The sequence below is a fragment of the Antechinus flavipes genome, chromosome 2, assembly GCF_016432865.1.
Source record: "Antechinus flavipes isolate AdamAnt ecotype Samford, QLD, Australia chromosome 2, AdamAnt_v2, whole genome shotgun sequence".
In the NCBI taxonomy this organism is placed as follows: Eukaryota; Metazoa; Chordata; class Mammalia; order Dasyuromorphia; family Dasyuridae; genus Antechinus; species Antechinus flavipes.
In genome coordinates this window covers 576,792,885-576,811,985 of record NC_067399.1, presented here as the reverse complement: position 1 = coordinate 576,811,985, position 19,101 = coordinate 576,792,885, and the positions used below count along the sequence as shown (strand labels likewise).

Below are 19,101 nucleotides of genomic sequence, written 5' to 3'. Positions count from 1 at the left end.
CTCATATTAACTGTGTAATGCACCAAACTTTTCCTGGATCTATTTTCCAAGTAAGTTGTTTTTCCAGTAAAATATTTCACAAATAGTTTCTATTTTTTTTTCATTCTTTTGATTTTGTTTTATTGGGTTTTGATTTCTCATAAGGTCATTAGCTTCCATTTACTTAATTTTAAAATTTTTCCTCACTGAACTTTTGTCCCACCCGTCCCCCATTTGGCCAATTTTTAAGACATTATTTTCCTCATTAGCTTTTTGTATTTCCTTTTGCATCACTCTCATTTCTCTTCCCAATTTTACCTCTACCTCTATTACTTGCTGCTGACCCCCCTACGATGGTAGGGGGCTGAGACCTATGGAAGCTATCTGCTGGAGTGCCATCACCACTGCTAATTCAGTGGCTCTCAAGGTCTGCTCTCAGTTTTCTGAGGCTTCCCTCTCAACACAGTGTAACAAAATTTTCTAGCCAACCTTTCGAGTCACCTCTGGTGTCTGTGGGCTAAGAGATCTGGAAACTACCACTGAGTCAGAGGCCCCAAAGCCTACTCCTAGCTTGCTGGGATCAAGGCTGTGCTTGGTGCAGTCTGTGCTAGGATGTGCTTTAATCCCACTTTGATGCAACAGACCTTTGCTGCTGACCTTCTAAGTTGTCTTTGGCTGGAAATTTGTTCCACTCTCTATTTTTGTGGGTTCTGACATTCTAAAACTTATTTAGAGTCATTACCTTTAAGGTAGTGGGGAAGAACTCAGGCAGCCCTTATCTATACCTTGGTTCCACCCTCAAGATACTCCTGCATCAAACTTTTGTAAGCTTGTTTCTTCAGGAGGAAAAAAAATGGAGATAATACACATCCTACTTATTGGTACTTTATAAGGTTATTGTGAGAAGTGGGATCAATCAATAAAATCAACAAGCATTTACTAAATGTACACTGTATGTCAGGAACCATGCAAAGTCCTGGGGATACAATGACAAATGAAATCGTTCTTGCCAAAAGAGCTCACATCTATAGGGGCAGACAATGTGTACAAATCTAATTCTAAACTATATGCAATGTAAAGAATTTGTCAATCTGGAAAGCTGTATATAAATGTAAGCTGCTGCCACTGATGTTGTTAGCTACCTGAAGACTCCAACGATAAAATAATGGAAAGTTTGTTATGATAAGATCGTAAGATATTTTGTTGACATGCTGAAATTCCTACATGTGCTCAAGACATGCAAATAGAACAGCATTAGGCAAATTCCCCAGAGATTCACTTCAAGAAAACAATTATTAAATGCTTTCCTGTATTCCATATAGACTCTAATGTTATAAATGTTTAAAATTACAACTATCTACCCCAAAAGTTTACAATCTACAGTGTATATATTAAACAGACACACAAGTTCAACATGAGATATTATAAATAACAATACAAAACAGATGAAATCAGAATGAAGTACTTTAAGAAAATGTGAGAAGTGAGAGATGTTTTATGCAGGTTTTCAGCAGGTGTTTTATGTGTCTTAAGGAAATAAGGAGCTTCAAGCATCAGATGAGTTGAACCCTGAAAGATATTGAGAGGTAAAGATGAGTAATAGGGACATTACTGGTGTGGGGAGAATGGAGAAGAAGATGGCAAGTAGAGTTTGAGAAATAATTTCCTATCCAATTTGGCTGGATTCAAACTTGCTTCAACTGCCTAATTTACTTCCTGCACTTCAAGATTTTCGGTATCCATTTTCCATAAACAAAAAGGATTTAGGATGTCATTTAAAAGGGATCTGAATAATTAAAAAATTAAATTGTGTATCTTTAGTACTTCCAGAAAAAAAAACTGAAAATGATGTATATTTCAGGATGGTACAGAAAGAATATTAAGCTGGGCAGCAAGAACTTGTACAAAAAAGCACTATGACTTTGGGCAAATTATTTAATCAATCTGATCCTTAACTGCCTCATTTATAAAAGAAGAATGGGTTATTCTTGGTATAGAAGAAGTATGGACTACAGTGTTAGAAATTTATTTCTATTGTCAGTCAAGATCTCTCTGTGTCAATTGACTTTGCTTAACTGTTTTGGCTTTTTTACAAAGGACAGTTCTTTTAAGTGATTATAGTGTTTAAAAAAAAAAGACTACTAATAAAACTTCAAATGTAAACAAATAAACTTGCAGCATAAAGAATACATAAAGGCAGGGAAGGTCTTGCTAAGATTTTATATGATGATCTCCTGCTTATAAAAATGATATTAAAAATAAAATGGAACATTATGATTTTACATGTCTTTTCCCAGGAAAACTAAATTCCTAAGTTGGCTCCCAGAACTTAATCTTTATCTTAAACATCTATAACCATTTCTGTTTGCCAAGTATTCTACTCTCATTTAAAATATAGAATTTCTTATGACCACTTTTTGTCTTTATAGATAATACTTATGTCATCTGTATTTAAACAGTAGTGTTTAATACTATTGTATTTATAACTACTTTATTTAAAGAGGCAGATAAAAGGCAGCTAGATGGCTCAGTGGAGAGAACACCAGCCCTGACTGAAGCCAGGAGGACCTAAATTCAATCTGGTCTTTGACATTACCTGTGTGACTCTGGGCAATTTATTTAACTCTGATTGCCTCCCTCTTGCCTCCCCCCTTCCTTCTCTCCCCCAAAATGGAGCCAGATGTAAGTCCAGTTTTTGCCCTTTATAAGGGAATTCATTGGGAGAAGTTCAGTACTCTACCCTTTATTTCTAATAAGACAGTAGAGGAGGTTGGAGATGGTGTCAATCAAAGTCTAAATTAAGCATCATGGTGATGATATTTGAAGTGATGAACTTGTCCTGGGAGGAGCATCTTGTTCTTTGGAACCAGGCAGATCAGCAGATATAGAGTGGAGATGGCTGAGAAAATTTTAAAAGTTGTTTTACATTTAAGGTTTTTCTTTCAAATTTTAGGATTGGGGATCAAATACCTATCATACAAGTTGTTTTTCTGACAACTATGGCAACACCAATTCACTACTTCCACAGGGCAGGAGGAGCATTCAGGGTGCTCAGAGTCATTATGACACATCTCTGAAAAGTAGGAGGAAGAGATAAGAAGATAGAGGAACGGATGGTAGCCAGAGGTGAGTTACTACAGATAGAGGAGTGAGTTTTGTCTTATAAAAAACTATAGACAGTTCCTTTAATTTATCCCCTTGTTATGATCAGACTTAGAGAAATTTCTGTTGGTTGGACAATTTCAAAGAAAAAAAATCAAATTAAGTCTTGGTGATGAAATAAAATTATGCAAGGAAAGGTTTTTGTGATGTTTTCAATTTTGAAGGAAGGAGATTTACTGTAGGTTTTTGCATAATAATTGATGATGATTAGTAACATCCTTATATTGCTTCTAGAAGAGCAGATTTTAGAAGCCCACTAAAAAGAATCACACAGGATCTGAATAGTGAAAATTCCATCATTACTTTTCCTCACTCTTTAGAATCAGAGATTCTTACAGATGGAAGGGGCTTGGAAGGCCATCTTGTCTACCTAAAAGTAGTAATGTCTCTACCACATTCATGACATAACAATCATCCCTACACACACACACACACACACACACACACACACACACACACACACACACCCCCAATGAGAGATTATCAGCTTTCATTAGAAACCCTCTGGCGAGGGGGAATCTACAATATCTTGTAGAAGTCCATTCCATTTTTTTTTTTTTTTTGCATATTTCTAATTGTCAGAAAATTTTGTTTTCTGACATCAAATCAAAACATTCTTCTCTTAGGCTTTTACCTACCTAATTCTGCCCTCTGGGGTAAGTCAAATCTTTCTTCCCTTTAAAGTCCCAATTCCTTCGATGAATGCTGATATAGCACAACTGCAAGGCATTTTGCTATTATGGCTGTCCTCTCTCAGGGATTTTCCTGATTTTATCAATATCTTTTCTCAATATGTTTAGTTTAAAGATGAATTCTATATTCCAAAAATGGTGTGACTAGTGAACAGTATGGGGAACTCTTGTCTCCTTTATTATGGAGATTACACTTTTCTTAATTTGGTGTCAGATCACATTATGACTGCCATATCTTAAACTGGACCTCTATGTGGTGCCTGAAGGATTCCTCAAATCTCTTTCCAGATGAACTGCTTTCTAGCTGTCCCTCCTCTGATTTGTGCTACTGAAGTTGATTTTTGAAATCCAGGAGTAGGAATTTATATTTATTCTTCTAAATTTTCACTTAACTAAGATTAAACCTAAAGCTGAAATATTTTTAAAGCCTATCATTCAACATATTAGTGACCCTCCCTAGTTTTATATCATTTTACATACCTTACAAAACTGTTAAAAACAAAACAAAACAATATACAGAACCAAACACAGAACCCTAGGATACCCTATTAAAAATCTCTCCTATGACACTAATGATTAGTTTTGGGGTTTCGCAATCATTTAGTTCCAAATTATGTATCTCTTATCACATAAGGCCCACATTTCGCTAGTCCTAATCATTTAATATTTCTGGGCCCCTATTTCCTTATCTTTAAAATTTCCACATAAAGAACATTTAAAATTTAATTCTGTGTAATTATGATAAAATATGGTCCCTGAGAGATACCTCCCTTTATTCCTTGCTGAGGTGAGTGAAAACACTGCATATATTGTTTGTTAGATACTGTTGAAATATTTAGTTTTGGTGAGCTGCCTCTTTCCCCTTTCTTTCTTAGAATGGCTTGCTGAGTAGAGAAGAAGGGAGGGACATATTTGCAAATGAAGGTTATATAAAAATAGAAGATGTTAATAAAAATTTTTAAATTTAAATATTTCACAGAATTTCAGAGTTGGAAAGAACTTAAATCTTCTTATCAGCTCATACCTGAAAAAACATCCCCCTCTCCCTTGCATTGACAAATTCAGCCTTTACTTAAAGACTTCCAATGAGGAAAAACCTACTTGCCAGGACTGTTGATTTCTCTGCAGGGTTGTAGAGGAAAGAAAAATTGTTAAATCTGAAATCAGAAGACACAGTTTCAACTTCCAATTTTACCACTTGCTAGCTATATGATGACCAAGCAAAGTACTTAATCCTTCTAAACCTGTTTACTTAGCTATAAAATGGGGATAACATTTCATTAGCTCACCTATAGAGTTGATATAAAGATTAAATAACATAAATACTTTGTAACTGGTAAATGCTATAAAAATATATGCAATTCTTATTATAACCACACCTTCTGAGAGTGTTAGGTCACAGGTCTTTTTGATTGTCGACATTCTCTCATTTAAGAATTCAGAACTATCACAAGGGGAATATAATTGAACAGATGATCTAGTCTTGCCACTTTCTACCAGTGTCTGTTAAATATGGAGGATCGCTGTTACCCTGCTACCTCATCATTCCAATGTCTTACCATCTGCTCTCCTCCTTTAGGTCCAATAATCACTTAGTACACAAATGGGCTGTTCTGACAAATTATGCTACTTCTGCCTTCCAGGAGGTTAATGTTACCTGAAACACCAAAACTATTACCCTGATGCTTACTTAACTGAAACAGAGGAAGTTCCCTTGAAGCCATGTTCACAAATCAGTCAGAAAACAGTTTTTCCTGGTATATATTTAAACTTTGTTCAATGTTCCTAGTTTGAGAAAAAAAAAAATCCCCCCCCCAACTTTATATCAGAGTTGTATTTACAGCATTTTTTTTTTTTTTTTTAGTTTATTAAAGGTTATCACAAAAGTAAAAAGATGCCTCTTGCTATTTGATGCCTTCCTAAGGCACAGGTTTCATTATACCCTTTCTCTTGCTCAAAGCATTCATTAGCTTCTTATTGCCTCTAGGATACAATAATATAAATGCCTTCACTTGTCACATAAGAGTTCCCAGAGTCTTCCAAGCTTATTTAACACCATTCCCCTTCACTTTCCTTGTCCTTCCCCAAAGAAGTGACTAGCTTTTCCATGATCTCATTCTGTAATGCATTTATGCATTATTTATAGGGAGGTTCCTATGCTTAAATGGTACTCCTTCCTCATTCCTTCCATCAAGGCTCAGGAAAGGTGCTCTCTTCTCCTTGATACTTTTCCTGATCCTTTTATCTAAAAGGGATTACTTTCCCCTCAAATTTCCTCAAGAGTTACCCTTAATTCCTATCCCATTCTACCTTTTGTCATAACATACTCATGTGCTTTTTAGATTGTAAACTCCATGAAAACAAGAACAATCCTCCTTTTACATCTTTATATGCCCACTTTATATTCCAGTGTCTTGAATCAAGCAGGCACTAATGTTTGTGGAACCACATTGGTCATTATGACCAAGAGTACAGACACATGGATTTTTGTATATTAGGACAAAAAGTATTTTCAAGAAATATATATGTAGAATTCATATTCTATGATATTACAGGAAAAAACTCAACCACCATGAACTTTTGAGGAATGAATTATTTTATATAGTCGAATTTTCCCAACAGCTTAAGGTTTACTCTTTGAGAACCAGATTGTAAAGGCAGTATGGATAAGTGGAAAGAACTACTAGATTTAGAGATAGATAATCTGGGTTCAAATCCCATCTCTATTATTTACTACTTGGGTGATTTTGGACAAGCCTTTCAAATGCTTTATCAATAAAAATTTGAGGGGATGTACTTGTTGGCTTGAACTAGCTGGCTTCTAAGAGTCCAGCTCTAAATTTATGATCCTAGATCCATGAGTTAGGTTTTTTCATTATGACCATCAATGACTTTACTGTGTTGAAATGGTGATTTCCTTAGGTTTTGACAAAGCCAGCAGGGCCCAGACTACAATGAGGTCCCGATTACTATAAAACAAGAAATTCCATGAAGTGGTTACAAGAATTTGAATTTTCATTATTCAAAATTATATTTATGAAAATATGACAACTTTCATTAGCCCTGTGGAAACATAAAGGGTGACTAATCAGGACCTAGCTGCTTTTTTGTTCCTGTTTGCAACTGCTTTTCTCAAGGTCACATTGGTAATAAGCATCTGAGCCCAAATATAAACCTAGGTGCTATAATGCCCAAGACACAGACCTTTATGTTATATGGCATTGCTGTGGGCTTAGAGAATAAACAAGCTTGTTGGAATTTTGTACAGGGCTATCTGTGAGTAATGTCCATGAGCAGGCATGAATTTGCTGTTATATTTACTCAAATGTTTTGTTTATCTATTTCCCGCCAGTTGGTCAGTCAATAAACATTTATTAAGAGATGATGTTCCAGACACTGTGGACTTAAAGGGGTGAAAGACAGTTCCTGTCCTCAAGGAGTTCATAAGCAGAGACAAAGAAGCAGACTAGTAGGGTCGAGCGAGCTACAGACGGAATGAAAAGGAAATGATTAAAAGAGGAAGAGCAGCATTAAGAGGAGTTCCTGTAGAAGGTAGGATTTTATTTGGGACGTGAAGGAAGCCGGGGAAGTCAGGAGGCAGAGTTGAGGATGGAGACCATTCCATGCATGGGGGACACCTAGAGAAAGTGGAGAATGTGTCACTGAATCAAAGAAAACTGGAAAGATTGGAGGGATCTGGGTTATGAACAATAAATGGAATTTCTTGTTGGTTTTGAAGGCAATAGAAGCCAATGAAGTTTACTGAGCGGAAAAGGGGTCAGCGAGTGTGTTTTGTGGATGCACAGAAAAGGGGAAGGGTCTTGAGGCAGGTAAGCGGGCAGGAGGTGTGAGGGTCTGCACCAGAGAGTGTCAGCATCAAATGAGGAAAGGGATATCTTCCAGAGAAGTTGCTAAGGTGAACGGGCCTTCCCACTGTTTCCTACCTAAGTGAGAGGGTTAGAAAGTTCCATTCCAGTTCAATGATATACACAGAGCAGACAGAAGAGACTTACTCTAAAGAGTTTATCTGACCAACTCCCTCATTTTATAGATAAGACTAGATGCTGAAATGAAGTAACTTGCCTGAATGTCTCACACGTAGAGTGGGAACAGGGACTAGATAGATGAGTCCAGACAGAAAAAATAAAATTTTCATTATGGGTTGCTTTGTATAAATATAGAATATGGAGTTGCATCGCTACCCCCTGAGGGATAAGGGAACGGAGTTTAGCCATCATGGGCAATCAGCAATCCTGGAGGAGGGAACAAGGTAGGAGTGGGTGAGTGAAACAATGGTTGGCACTCAAGCCATGGTGCAGAAAAGTAAACAGGACACGGTGCCAAAGGCCAAGGTCAGGAGGAGTTCGCCAAGTTAACAAGTATGGAAGCCTAGCTAGCCAGAGAGAGGGAAAAGGGGGAACCAAAAGGAGGCCTTGGGGAAGATAAGGAAAGTAGTGAAGGGTTTGGAGGGAGGAAGGATGAAACAGGGAGAGTCCGGAGGTGTTGGCGAATGACAAAAACACCTTGAGTCCAGATACATAGGAATGTGCCATGGTGGAGTCAGAAGTTTGAACCTCGGCGCTACCACTGATTTCACTTAACTATTCTGTGCCTCAGTTATCCCATCTAAAAAAGAAAAGGAACTGGACTTGGAAAACCTATTTCCTTCCATTGCAATGTATTTTTATATCTATAATATCTATGATACTATGAAACACTGGGTCTTCATCAGAAATGTGGTTAAGGGAAATTAGTGAGTTTTGCGATTCTTTTGGTCGAAAAAATGTTTTAATTGATATACTGTTTTTGTATCACCTTTTTGAAAGGCCTTATTGAAAGGTCTTTTTCTTTAGGAAAAAAAGGAGGGAAAAAATATCACCTTTATCCTGTACAAATCCCATTTGTACCCTAATGCTTTAGAACTCAATAGTAAAATACTACTGGAAAAGCAGCACAGCTTTGTGATGAGACTGAACTACTTTATCACATTTGAAGAATACTTAGGACAAACAGATGAAGTCCTCAGGCTTTTTGATTCCAAATATTTTACCTCATTTTATTCTTCCAGGGATATTAGGAAGATTAAATATTATATTCCATCTCTGGGTCTCAGTTTCCTCAGTATTAATATGGTGAGAATGGACCAGTTCTTGAGATGGGAGGAAGGGGGATAAGCACTTATTAAATGCCTACTGCATGTCAGGTTCTGTGACAAAACAAATATGGATCTCACGAGATGCTCACAATAAAGCTTTGAAGTGTGTACTATTGTGATCTGTAATTTAGGGTTTAGGAAACTGAGGCAGAGAGAGGTTCTGAGACGGGGTTTGAACTCAGCTATTTCCAAATACAGACCCAGCATTTTCATCTCCTTAATACCTCTGAGGTTTCGTAAGAGATCTCAAATTAAGCTCTCACCTTTGATTCTATAGTGCTCAGTCTTAAAAAAAAAAAAAAGTAGATTTATGTATGTACAAATACTGCTATAAAAGGAAAATATAAGGGCCCATCAGGTCAGCAGAAGACACTATTTACTAGTCATTTCTTTCTCATTCCTGCCAGAATATCCTTATGGTTCTGAAACATGACATTCAGATCCTACAATTCTATACCCTTTTTAAGCTTTCAAAATCAAACATTATTTTAGCTTACTTTCAGCTGAATGACTGAATGAATGGGGATCAGAAGGTGCTTGCCAGACAGGGTACTGGCTTGTCTTCCCACTCCTCTCAGGGGTCTCATTGTCTCTCACCAGTACCAATGTCCCAGAGGAGTGGGGTTCTGTGGTTGGCTACTTAATGGGCATCTATAATGTACTAGAAGGAGATGGTGGGTGCTAGCTAAAGAGAAGTAGCAAGGTATAATGGGGGGGGGGGGGGAGACTATATTCATGAATAGAGTCCCATTGGCTTTCCAGCCATTAAGATCTTAGGAAAAGATCACTTCTCATTTTTGGGGTTGAGTTTTTCATCTGTAAAATGAAGGGGCTGATGAATTTTAGGGAACTTTCCAGTTCAAACATTCTGTGGTCTTTGGAAAAGTTTGAGCTTTGCCCTCATCTGGTAGTCATGTAACCTCTTCATTGAATTCCCCCTTGCAAAAGGGGGAGAGGAAAAAAAGAGGAGGCTATAATAGTTAAATGGCAGGTAATATTTACTTCATTTTAATGACAAAGATCTGTTCTTATATATAGTGGATCTGAAAACTAGCAACCCTAAGGTCTTCATCTCATTTCAGACAGATTTGTGTTTTGGCTAGAATCTGCTGGGATGTCTTAATATACCACTTGCTACCCTCCTACCTCTCACCACTGCTGCGGCAGAGGGCCAGGTAATTATTTGGCATTTGTTACTGTTCCCTCTCAGTATCTTAGAATTGTGGGAGGAGGTCTCAGGGCCCTGTTACCATTCATCTGGGGTTTGGCCACTTTCTCTCCCATTCTTTTCCTTCTCCAATCTAAATAGCTATCTTTGGGAACATTCTAGGAATATTTTCTAAATCATTAATATAAAGGTCCCTAATTTTCCCGAAGATGAGTGCTACTTAAATTTTTTAAAGCAATTCTAGCAATCTGTCTTTAAAAAAACTGGTGTACGGAATATCATCTCCAGGGTTTCATCTTTTCCTAAAAACTCTTCCCTGTGGCTAGGTAGAAAAAAAAATCACATTAATAAGATTTCAAAGTACATACTTTCAATCGTGGGAAAAATTAATGGCATTACTGTTTTGTAATGCTTTGACTAGACATGATTTATATAGCCTTTCGTTTTTCATTGAAAACCAAATACTAGAACAGTCCACTTCTCCAACTTGGAGACCTTAAGTCAGCTGTACTCTACCTCCCCCCTTCACCCTGCAGTCAGTCAGAATGTCTCACAACGGTCTCTTCATTTCCAGCTCCATGGTTCCTCCCCAAATTCAAGCTTTCATGACCTCATGCTTGGATTACTGCCTGGCCTGATCAAGACACTCCACCTTTATAACTTCTAGTTTCTTCATCTGTAAAATGAAGGCATTGCACTAACTGGTCTTTGTCCAGCCTTGCTTTCTCTTATTTCCCAATATCCCCCCTCAATTCTGGCCGTGTTGTTCTCCATTCTGTCTGAAACAAGCCTGGCTCACACCTACCCCATTATCTTCGCTCATGTCCTCCTGCCTTGGATTCCTTTCCCATCTCTCATGTTCTGATCCAAATCCCATCTTCTAACGTCCATCAACTTCCAAGTCAGAAGTCTTGACTGTTCCCTCATTATTGCCTCGGAGATAAAATAGAAACTCCTAAAGAAGGTTGAAAGTCTTCTACAACCTGGCTTCTTCCTGATTCCCTTTCAGTATCATAACAGATTGTTGCCCATATCAAACTGGCCTACTAGTTAACTCCCCATAGGAGATGGTCTATCTCTCATTTCTGTGTCTGTGCATAAATTATATTCTACATTTGAAATATTCTCCCCCTTCCTCACTTTTACCTCATGGCTTCCTCTCAGGTATAGTTCAAGTGACACTTTCTATACAAAACCTTTCTAAACCTCCCAAGTTACTAGCAGTCTCTCTCTCTTAAAACTACTTTGTAAGTAGTTTGTATATATATTATGTTTGTTTGTTTTCTATAGGTTTGTGACCATAGACAGCTCATATAAATCTCTCTCCACCTCAAATAATAATAGCACCTATCTCACAGAATTGTTATAAAAAAAAAATCAAACAAGATAGTAGGATCCGTAAAGAGCTTTGCAAACTTTAGAGCATTATAAAAGGTATCCTCAAAGCTTTAGCACAATTTTCAGGGTATACCCTTTACAATACTCTGTACAGTACATATGTAAAGTTTGCAAAACACTATATATTATCTCTCATTTGATCTTTACTTACAATAATTCTATGATATAGATGTTATTACTATTTAAGCCATTAAATCTTAAAACTGGGCTTAAACTTTTGGTTATTATTATTAAAAACCATTTGAGGTCAATAACTGTAAACTGAATACTTTTTGACACATTTCCCTCATCCTCTCATCTGATAATTCTCTGCTTCTTTAATTTTTCTTGTATTATATTTATTTGTGGATATTTGCATCCAGTTTACTAGAATATAAAATCCTCAAGAGCAAGAACTAGTTGAGGGTTGGGAGTGAGAGAAGGGGCATTGGTATCCTTAGCATCTAGCTTAGAGATAGTAGGCACTTAAATGTTTGTTGAGTATTTCCCTTACTTCTGATAACATCTCCCTCTATGTTTCACATGACTGACTTGGAGCACAAAGTAGATGAATCAAGGTTTTCAGTCTGGAGAAGCAGGATGTTCTCATTTAGTTTTCAGTGAAAATCAAAAGACTAAATAAATCATCTTTAGTTATAGCATTAAAAAGCAATAATGACACTTATTTTTCCCATGAATAATGGTAGACATTTTAATTACTCAACACGATGCATAAAGAACATTTGTTTGAGAACATGATAAAATCAACTTGTGAAGAAAAAGAGGACATTCGATGTAAATGTTTAAGGAGACAATCTACTCCTTCATGAAGGTAGGAGGAGGTCCACAGGTGCTACACACCATACGTTTACAGATTCTTCAATGTACTGATCACTTGTATTGTTATTTTTCCTCTTTAAAAAATACTACTTATTATATGAAGTGACTGGGGAGGGGAAGGGACAGCTATTAAATATAACTGTTTTGATATAATAAAACATCAAAAAATTATTTTAAAAAAGTGTTTGAAGAGACAGTTGAGAGAGAATTCTCTCTCAGAGAAAAAAAATTCTTGACTAAAAGTGGTAATGGCTAAAAGGCTCTGTTGTCCATCAGCCCATTTGTGAATGACTGTTTTCAGCATTTGGAAGGTTATAACTGAAAAAATAAAAATTAAGTAGCTGTTAGAGGGTTATGGGACAATTATTTACAAGTTGACGATTACATCTGAAAAAAGGGGGGCTTTTTGAATTTTACAACATGATTTGAGAAAATGATAAACATAGAAGATAGAAATCAGTCAACTAGAATGTATTAAAGCATCTATTATGTGCTAAGTGGCATGAAGGAAAAGGTGTCAAAATGTGAGGAGAGAATGAAGATGGACCAGCTGAGAAATAGAAAGATAAGAGGGAGAGGTTAAGAAGCCATGTTTATATAAACATACATACATACATACACACACAATGGATTGTCAATAAATACTTGTTGATATGCTTGGGGATATGATTCTCCATAACTATCTAGAAAGTAATCTAGAATTAATAAGAAAATCTTTAGTTCTCCAGTGTAAACAAACAAACAAACAAAATAGAGCAAAAGTTGCAGAGGATTCCAGGAAATTAAACATAACCATCCAATTTAACAGCCAGAAACATACACCCTTTGGCAGGCATTATGTGAGACAATTTGAGTCCCAGTAGCCCCAAAACTGAGAAATATGGGAGAAAGCAACAACAAGAACAAAAATAGAGTGAATTTAAAAAAAAAAAAAAGCAGAGAAAGATAAAGATCCAGTGAGAAGAGGGGACAGATAAACACAGAACTAAAAAAATCAGATCTTAAAGCAGAGCAAGCTTTGGTGTCCAATGGTCCAAATTTAATCTTGGGAATCCCTAAGTAAGGTTCTCCATATTAGGCACCAACTTAGTGATGAGGCTTAATTACCTATTTATTTTCAAGGCTCTTTTACCCAGAAACCTCCTTGACCAGCTTATAAATTTGTTCTATTATACTAGAATTAAAATATTAAGAATTCTAGCCACCTTGCAACTAAGGAATTGCATCTTTAAAAGCTATTAAAATTAAAATACTCCTGAATGAGAAATACTTAGTATAATCCTCCTACCCATTTAAAAGGAAAGGAGCAAATGGCCATTATTAAATCCCAGATATCTGTTCATGAGGAGTAGAGGTTTTTAATCTGAGGTCTGTGAAAAAAAATTTTTAATTCATAATTGTATTTTGATATACAAAGATTTCCTTTATAGTCTTATTTTATTTAATGTGTTAAAACATCATTTTGAGAAGGGATCTATGGGTTTCACAAGACTGTCCAAGATGTTTATGACAAAAAATGTTAAGAAGCCCTTATGTAGAATCTATATAGTTAAGGACCTCTACAATCTGGCCCTAATCTTCCTTTCTAGTTTTATTAATTGTGTGACTCCAGCTAAAGGGGAATACTCAACGTTCAAAATAATTCTCTTGGCCTCTTCTGGTCCAACTTGGCTCTGCCCACCGGTTATGGGCTGCCCCGTTCCATGAAACTTTCAGACACTAAGTCTCTTCTAAACACTGATTACCCTTCTTTCTATTTTTTGAAGGGACAGTTATCACATCCTGCCATCTACCTCTCCTCTCACAGACTGAAAGCTCCAGAGATTAGGGATGAGTTACTGCTCACTTTTATAACCCTTCCTACATCCTGTACGGTTTTGTTTTTTTGTTTTTGGTTTTTTTTGCACAAAGCACTCAAAAATGGGCAGCAAGGAAAAAAGTCGGTTTCATCTCATTTGTTGTGGAACATTTGATACATGCACAAAATATTAGTGCTCAGAGATCATCCTGTCCAACTGTCTCATTTTACAAATAAGGAAACTGAGGCAAAAGGTGAAATTAGTTTTTAAGCCATAGAGTGAGGCTCCTGACTCCCAGGGCAATGTTCTTCCCACTACACTACACATTTCTGTACAGAGGCTAGTGGGGAGGGAGGGGGGAAGCCCTGGAAACAGATTCTGTGAAAGTGCTACCATTTACCATCACTTAAAGCTAATTAGTAGCTGCAGTACACCACTCCACCCTTAGCAGTTACATAGGCTGCTGGTTTTACTTACCAATTAAGCCAGATTACATCACAGATTACACACAGTGCGACTAGCCACTCATAATTAGGCAGACCAGCCCTTACACAGTGAATGTGAGTAAACATAGGTACCAGAGGGGGTTTTTATCATGAACTCACTGGATTATATCAGGATTAAATAAGCACAAATCTGAAGGAGCAGACATCTCTCAGAGTGCTATACTATGTAATAGTCTCACTAGTTACATAGATCTAGTCTTTAAAATTACAAACTGCCTGTTATCACCTACTCCTTGTCTCTCGGGGAAGCTAGTGGCCCCAGTGGATAAGAGCATTGGGCCTGGAGTCAGGAAGATTCATCTTCCCGAGTTCAAATCTGCCCTTAGACAACTTACTAGCTCAACTCATTTCATCCTATTTGCCTTAGTTTCTTCATCAGCAAATGAGCTGGAGAAGGAAATGGCAAATTATACAATCATCAGTTCTATTATACCAGTATCTTTGCTAAGAAAACCCCAAATGAGGCTATAAAAAGTTGGAAAAGATTGAACAAACTTGTCCCTGAAAGCTCAGTTAACTGTGAAACCCATTGTAAAGAGGGAAGCCACTTGGTCTGAGCAAGTAATAGACATACTAGAGAAGAAGAGATTTAAGGTAAAATAGCTCTTTATCATTCAAGTTACAAGGCACTAATACCAAGAAACAGTCAAATGAACTTTCTGTGGTTAACTCAACACACACTCTTTTTTTTTTTTAGATTTTTAAACAGCATCCTATTTTTCTAGGAATTATTAAATGAGCTCTCTCATCATTAAATCAACATTTGGAAAATGAAAATCATTTTGGTTTTCTACAAGTATAGTTTCAACCTGGCAAACTTTAGTAGATCCATAGTTTGGGAGCTAGAAGGGTATAATACAGATTACCTAGGCACCCCTCCAAGCCCTCTACAACCCACCTACATCAGCCTAGATGCTCTGCCTTACCTACTTGTTGGCTCTCAGTCTGGAATCCACATCCCCTGCATCTTTACCTCTATATTTTCCTAACTTCATTCAATGTTCAGCTCAAAAGTCACTTTTTACAGGCTTTCCCTACTCCCCAACCCCAGGCACTTGTGCCTTCCCCTCTGAAATTACCTCCATCGATTCTGCATAGATTTTATATATACCTAGTTATTTATATTTCTTCTTTCTCATTGAATGTGAGCTCTTCAAAGGCAGAAATGGATAGTTTATGTATTTTTTACCATTCTTTGTATCCCCAGTACTTAGCTCAATCCCTAGTAAATGCTTTAATGAATGCTTGTTGATTGTTTGGTTCTATAAAAAATGCAGAAAGTTTATCAAACTGATTTGAAAAATATATAAATGACTTTTCCATTTCTGGCAAAGAGTCCCATGATCATCTATGACCATTTAGTAGTAAAAAGAGTATTAGAGGGCAGCTAGATAGCATAGTTGATTGAGAACTAGCTGTGTGACCCCGGATAAATCACATAACCCCAAATGCCTCACCAAAAAAAAAAAGTAAGAGAATATTTGGAAGACTAAGATATAATGTGGAATAATTCAAAGTTCATCTAAACTAAAGCAAATCTAGTTTATTCTTTGCTATGCTCTCCTCTGAAGTAAAAGTTCATGTTCAATTCAAACACTTTCAAAGCCTATTAAAGAGCACCTCAATGTGCTCTTTTACTGTGCCAGATTATTGTTCTGAAATAATTATTTTACTGTGTCATATTAGGTTATTGTTCTGAAATCATTTTTTAAAGTTGTATTGATGCTATTTGCTTTATTTCCCAGCACTCATATATCATTATACTTTCCCTGATGACATAGGAAAAACAGGTAAGGAAAATTGAGAATTCAAATTATCCTGTCTTACAATGTATCTGATATTATGTACCCATAGACCCCCTCTATTTCCCTAGTATGTGTCTAGAAGTATGTTTTTTCATCTCTTCTCTGGAAAATTAGCTGGAAATCTTTTAATGATAAAATTTGTTTCAATAAAATGCAAACAAACTTTGGACACAGACATCTATCTTCTAGCGGAATACAGCCATCTCAATTCAGTCTTAATAGAGAAACTAGCATCTAAGATGAGTCTTGAAGAAATTCAGAAGCAAAGATGAAGAGAAAGTGAATTATAAACCCTGGGAATACATGGAGGTGGGTGATGGAATGTCAAATTTGGCTACAACATAAAGGGAGTCATGTATAAGAAGTCTTGGAAGGTAGTTGGAGCCAGATTGTGTGGGTGGCCTTAAATGCCAGGAGGGAGAAGTCTGTATTTTAAACTAGGCAATAGAAATCCACTGAAGTTCTGAACAGGCAAGTGACATAGTAATATGTGTGAAATGAAAAATTATTTTGCTTGCTGTAAAGCTGAACAGGAAAAGAGAAACACTAGATTAAAAAAATTGAGAGGTTATTTTTAATAGTCCACAGGAAGGGTGATTAGAGGCTGTATGAGTAAATGTAGTAATTGTGTAGAAGTTGTGTGAATGGAGATGGGGGTACAGAGTTGAGGGAGATTTAGTCTGGAATAGAATCAGCAGGATTTAGCAAAAAAAATTGGATGTGAGGATGAGGAAGAGATAAGAATGAAGGGTAAACTCTGAGATTTAAGACCAAAGTAACTCAGACTGGTAGTATCAGCAATAGAAATGAGTTGGAAGAAAGATTTAGGGGGAAAGATTAAAAGATCAGTTTGGGAAATGTTGAGTTTAAGCTGATGATGAGGGAAGGTCTTTTGAAGGCACAAGATTGGAAATCCATAGAAGAATTTGGACTCAATATATGGAAATACAGGGTATCTGAGGAGAGGTTATTTTAAATCCTGGATGGGGATTAGATGGGATCTCCAAAGTAGAATGTCCAAGTGGGTTTGTATCCCAAAGAGATGATTTTAAAAAGGGAAAAGGACCCACATGTACAAAAATTATCATAGCAGCCCTTCTTATAGTATCAAAGAACTGGAAATTAAATAAATGCTCATCAGTTGGGGAATGACTGAATAAGTTATGGTATATAAATGTACCATATGGAATATTATTGTTCTATAAGAAATGATGAGCAGGCTAATTTCAGAAAAGCCTAGAAAAGACTTACATGAACTGATGCTAAATGAAGTGAGCAAAACCAAGGGAACATTGATGATGTGATAATCAACTTTAATGGAATTGGCTCTTTTCAACAATGAGGTAATTCACAGCAATTTCAATAGGCTTGGGAGGGAAAGTGCCATCTGCACCTGAGAGAGAACTATGGAGACTGAATGTGGATCAAAACATACTATTTTCACTTTTTGTAGTTTATTGGCTTTTTTTTTTCTCTCACCTTTTTTTCCCCTTTTGATCTGATTTTTTCTGTGCTGCATGATGAATGTGGAAATATGTTTAGATAGTTTAACCTATATTGGATTATTTGCTGTCTTTGGGAAGGAGGAAGGAAGGGAGGAAACTATTATTATTTTGTGTTTTTGTTTTAAGGCATTTGGAGTTAAGTGACTTGCCCAGGATCATACAGCTAGGAAGTATTAAGTGTTAAGTGTCTATTTTGAACTCAGGTCCTCCTGAATTCAGGGCTAGTGCTCTGCCCACTGCAGCATCTACCTGCTTCCTTCCCTCCCCCCAATTGAATTTCTTATGCCAACCTGTGATATATTGAAACTTGTGATAGGGAAAGTAAAAAACAGAAAAAAAAATTAAATGGGAATTTTGGGGAGGTTTGCAGAAACCAAGGATGACAGAAAATGTTTAGAAACTCAGAAATGCAAAAAATATATGCACAGTACAGTGTAACATCAACATATTTTATCTCTTAATACAATAATAATTCAGATTTTTTCTCTAGTCTGAAAGAAGGACCAAAAAATTTTATGTGGATTTTCCGGATTGGAGGCAATGTTCCCCTAACACACAAGGTAATGGAAGAGATAACTGTTCTTTTTCTAAGTGTTTAGCAATCAAAGAAGAGGCATGATGATGAAAGAACACCTTGAGAGGAAAACAGTCCAACAGAGAGTTTTTGTTTTGTTTTATTTTTGCTGAAGCAATTGGGATTAAGTAACTTGCCCAGGTCATACAGCTAGGAAGTGTTAAGTGTTAAGTGTCTATTTTGAACTCAAGTCCTCCTGACTTCAGGGCTGATGCTCTAACCACTGAACTACCTAGCAGCCCTGATTATTATTATTATTATTATTATTATTAAGCATAAGGGAATGCTGAGCATGTTTGTAGGTAGCAGAGAGGGAGTTAATAGTAAAGGAAATAGTGAAATTTGAACAACAGAAAATGACTGATATAGAAAGCTCATAAGGCATAAATAAAAGAAAGGAATTAATAGAGAATGTAAAAGAGAATTAGATTCACAGAGAAGGAAGCTCACCTCATCCCACGGGCACAAAAGAAAGGTAAAAGAGGGGACAATTGAAGATTAAGCTTTCTAATCAGCATCTCCATCTCCAGTCATCTCCT

General features: G+C 36.6%; 1 protein-coding gene across 1 annotated transcript in view; it reads right to left on the bottom strand.

The window, feature by feature from the left end:
• Positions 1-19,101, bottom strand: part of BNC1 (basonuclin 1) — a 179,037-nt gene that overhangs the window by 44,161 nt on the left and 115,775 nt on the right. The gene's annotated exons all lie outside the window — the stretch shown is intronic.